We start from the raw sequence: 4920 nt of genomic DNA, 5'->3' as shown, positions 1-4920 counted from the left end.
CGCAAATTATTCCATACCTTGGGAAAGTCAAACAACTCTTAACATTGATTAGCACATTCAATGGTGGGAACAAGTTGGGTAGGGGTGATTGGTTAGTACAAGAGGGAGATTCCTTTGAACTGATTGGTTTAGGCAACGAGGGGTATACGTGCTAAACTACATGGTTTCCCAACATGTTATCAACCACCATAAACTACTTGGGGGTCATCTGGCATTCCAGGTATTTTCCCTGTCTCATGCTGATTGGAGGTTGCTAGGGGGGTTGCTATGGGTCCTCACCTAGCCTAACTGAGTCAGGGACACCTGGTGCCTCAGACCTCTCCTGTTATTTACAGACAAACAACTCAGCAGGGTGGGTATTTGCTTAGTACTCCGTGGGTTTTTCCAAGGACAAGGGTCACGCCCCCTTCCTTGGACAGGCTTTGCTCTGAGGTAGAGGCTGGTTCTCAAAAATGGAGTCACATTAATTTCTCAATACTACTATGTAACCTCCAGTATGACTAAAATTATAAGGACTGACAATATCATGGATTGAGGAGGGTGTAGTTCAACTGGAACTTTTAAACATTACTGGTGGCAATGAAAAATGGTACAACCATCTCGAAAATGGTTTGACAATTTACTAGCTATATGATGCAGAATTCTGCTCCTGGGTATTTGCCTAAAGAAATGAAAGCACACTTCTACACAAATACTTATCCATAAATCACCATAGCATCTTTAGTCATAATAGCTCAAAACTATAAACAACCCTATTAGGCTGCGAGGCTCATTGGAGTGCTTGCAGCGGCTTGGCGGCACTGAGGGAAGATGGTGGGCCGGAACAGCGCCATCACCGCCTGCTTGTGTGGGGGCGCTCTTCATGGGCTACTGCATCTACTTCTACCGCAAAAGGCCCAGCGACCCCAACTTCAAGAACAGGCTTTGGAGCGCTGGGGATGTGGCTCAAGCGGTAGCGCGCGCGCATGGCATGCGTGCGGCCCGGGTTCGATCCTCAGCACCACATACAAACAAAGACGTTGTGTCCGCCAAGAAGTAAAAAATAAATATTGAAATTCTCGCTTAAAAAAAAAAAAGAACAGGCTTTGGGAACGAAGAAAGAAACAGAAGCTTGCCAAGGAGAGAGCTGGGCTTTCCAAGTTACCAGACCTTAAAGATGCTGAAGCTGTTCAGAAGTATTTTCCTTGAAGAAATACAACTCAATGAAGAGCTGCTAGCTCAGGTGAATATGAGAAAGGTGTGGACCATCTGACAAATGCAATTGCTGTTTGTGGACAGCCACAGCAGTTGCTGCAAGTGTTACAGCAAACTCTTCCATCACCAGTGTTCCAGATGCTTCTGACTAAGCTTCCAACAATTAGAGAATTGTGAGTGCTCAGGGCTTAGCTGAAGATGATGTGGAATGAGAAACAAACGTCAACATAATAAAATCTCAGATAAAAAAATGTTAAAAATTGTTAACTTGGAAGATGAGCAGCTCTGGGGGAATAAGGGCAAATGTTTTTGTTATAGACTATCCTACACTGAAGTCTACCAAAGTTATTGTTTGCTTTATGTAGATCCATTCATTTGTTTTATTTATTTTTCCCAGTGAAAAGTGTATTTTGAGAGAGCTTTTCATTTTGTAAATACACTATAAGTTACCGAAATACAACAGATTTTATGTATTCCTAAGATGTGCAGTTAAAGTGTATGCATGGCATAGGTTTCTTGGGCTAAAAAATAGCCAGTTCTCAGTTTTAAAAGTTAGGCAAAAAAGTGTGAAGAGTGCACATTTTTTAAGCTAATACATTTTACTATAAATCAGAAAATTGGATAGAAACTTTATTGTTTGTGAAAATGGAGCATTAAATCTTTGAGAGATCATTTCATCTCTGAAACGTGAAGTGTGCTACTGTGCTGTGTTAACTTTACCTCCTCCCTGTGTATCAGTTCTAAAATCTTTTATTTAAATCAGTGGGCTTCTGTGTTCTAGATATTATATCCTTATTTTAAGTATATGGGGTTGTAGATGGCACCAGGAGTTAGATCTGTGTGCACCTGGTATCGCCACATGAGCTTCGCCAGTTGGTGTCTGCTCACTTTCCTCATTCATAGAAGGAGAGACTGGTCTGCTGATCCTCAAGTGTCCCTTTCAGTTTGCAATTCACCTGAGTGTATTTGTGCAGCCAGGCCTTGCATTTTTTTTTTTAATATTCTGAATTTTGCATGCTTGCCTGAATTAGTATTTCTAAATTGATCTTTTCTAAATGGTATGACTGTCTTCATTTTCACTGAGACTAAATAGTTTTGTCACTACTGTGTAAATTAATCTGAAACTTAACCTTTTAAGTAACTGAGATGATTTGCTTGTAAGATTATTCCTTTTTTGCTTTTATCTTCAGTGTACCTCCTTAATTCTTCAGCTTGATTGTCTTCTGCCGTGAATGAAGTGTGATCTTGTGACTAAAAATATGGGAAGACTGGGGCTGGTGGGACCTTTTATTTTCAAATAGTGGCATATTATCTGAGTTACAGACTCCATTTCAGAACTGAGAATAAATAAAGATCCTTGGTACTTAATGGCAAAAAACAACAACAACAACAACAAAACCCATTAACAGGTAGATTAGTAAATGCATCACAGTGCATCCATACAATGAAATATCATTCAGCAATATAAAGGAACAAACTAAGTATCTGTGCAGCAATATATATACAGCTTAAGAAGTACATACTGTGTTACTCTATTTATATAAAATTCCAGAAAATGCAAACTAATCTCTAGTGTTCATGGGTCTGGGGTGAAGCAGGGAAGATAACTGTAAAGGGGAATGAAGGAAATTTTGGATAATGGAAATGTTTTGTATTTCAATTGGCCATTACTCTGCTGTCAAAACTCATTTGCCTCAAAACTATCAACTGTTCATGTTAAATGAATGCAGTTTATTGCATATAAATCATACCTCAATGAAGTATGAGAACTGTTACGTGTACCAGGTGCAATGCTAAGGACTTAGTAAACACATGAATAATAAAATATGGTTCCTGTGTACCAGGTGCAATGCTAAGGACTTGGTAAACACATGAATAATAAAATATGGTTCCTGTCCTATAGGTGTCATAATTGAAATGATATATGCCTGTGATGGGATGCAGGAAATCCTACTCTAAAATATGACACCTTGGCATACTGACTATTTTAAAGTGAAGGAAATTGAAAAAAAAAATACACAGAAGCAAGAAGCTTATTCTGATCTTCCCACATTTCTCCTTTGAAGCAGAACATAAAAAAAAAAAAAAAAATTCTTTGACCTACCTTTCCTGAAAGTAGGGTATAAGATCCTTATTCTGGAGTGGTCCTGCCCTATACCTGGAGGCCAAAAAGAATCTGAACAAACAATACTTGCTCAGCTCCCCTCAGTTTATCACCATTAGAGTATACCCTTTTGTTCTCCAATCACACTTCTACAGTGCAGTTTTCTCTGGCCTTTGGGTCTTTATCCATTTTAGATGACTCCCATGTCACATAAAATTTGTATGAAATTAGTGTCTATTCTTTTCTTTTATTCAACTGTTTTTTGCCAGATTTTCCAAATTTGTCAAGCATGAACTCTGCAATGGCTGAGGAAAAGCAATGATGTTTCTCTCTTATGCATAGTTTCCGTAAAGATAGAATTTGTTTTCTTTATGCTGTTCCCTCCTTATTCCCCTAGCCAACAAATATTTATTGAACTCCTATTATATGCCAGGTATTTGGCTGAATGTTAGGAGTACAAGGTAGACAAACAACACAATGTATCTGACCTCATAAAGCATATACTTTAATGGGGGAGACAGCAACACCAACTATAAACTAGGATGATGACTTCTGTGAATATCAATGAAATGCATTTGCATGGTTGGGGGAGGCTTCCTGGAGCAAGAGACAATCGCACTCTTATCTTAAAGGTGTGAGTTTCAAACCAAAGCTAATTGCTGTTTCAGAAATGCTCACTTTCCTTATAGACAATGGTATCCAATGTGTTCATGTTTACTCTTTTGGATTAATGCTTCCCCAACTAATATTTCCTATTTTTCAAAAAGTTTTCAAAATAGGAGGTAATTTATCTATGCTTTTGGTTTAACACCCCAAATTGCACTTATGTGTTGACCAAAACCCTGGTAATTTTATGCCTATAATCCTTACCAACTTTCTACATTACAGTTTTTTATAATATTTGATAACATTCAGAGTTGACATTTTAAATCTTATTTTTGGTAGTGTAATTATAGATTCATTAATACTGCAAAACAGTCTGGTAAAAATTAATAATTGCATTGTTAAGTCAGTTAAAAGTTTGTGATTGTCACAATGTTTGAGAGAGCTATTAGCATTTATGGGTTGAGGTCAGAGAGGCTGAGTGACCTGGGATACTCAGGACATTTTCCCTCATCCAAAAACTACTCTACCCTAAATGCTAAAAGCATCTCTTTTGAGAAATACTACTAGAGGGTCTCCAATAGCTTTCTAGCTCTAAAAGTTTGTTAGTGAATTTTATTCATCCTTTTGAACTGGCATTGCTTTAGTATTCTAAATATCAAATTTAACAAATGGTCCATATCAACCAACTAGGCATCTGTGATGGTTAATTTTTATTTCTTTTTTGATATTTATTTTTTAGTTGTAATTGGACAAAATACCTTTATTTTATATATTTTTTTATGTGGTACTGAGGATCAAACCCAGGGCCTTGCATGTGCTAGGTGAGCACTCTGCTACTGAGCCACAACCACAGCCCCTGTGATGGTTCATTTTTATGAGTCAACTTATAGGGCCACAGTGCTGAGCTATTTGTTCAAATGTTACTCTGGATGTTTCTTTGAGGGTTTTTGGATGAGATTAACATGTAAATGAGTGGGTACTGCGCAAAGCACATTGCTCTCCATAACGTGAGTGGA

At 37.9% G+C, this 4920-nt stretch overlaps 1 pseudogene; it reads left to right on the top strand.

The window, feature by feature from the left end:
• Positions 1–810: 810 nt before the first annotated feature.
• On the top strand, positions 811–1643 carry LOC125611954 (annotated as a pseudogene).
• Positions 1644–4920: the final 3277 nt, after the last annotated feature.

Source organism: Marmota marmota, unplaced genomic scaffold, assembly GCF_001458135.2.
Source record: "Marmota marmota marmota unplaced genomic scaffold, marMar, whole genome shotgun sequence".
In the NCBI taxonomy this organism is placed as follows: domain Eukaryota; kingdom Metazoa; phylum Chordata; class Mammalia; order Rodentia; family Sciuridae; genus Marmota; species Marmota marmota.
The sequence above is the reverse complement of the archived record's forward strand: the minus strand, read 5'-3'. Positions and strand labels throughout refer to the sequence as shown.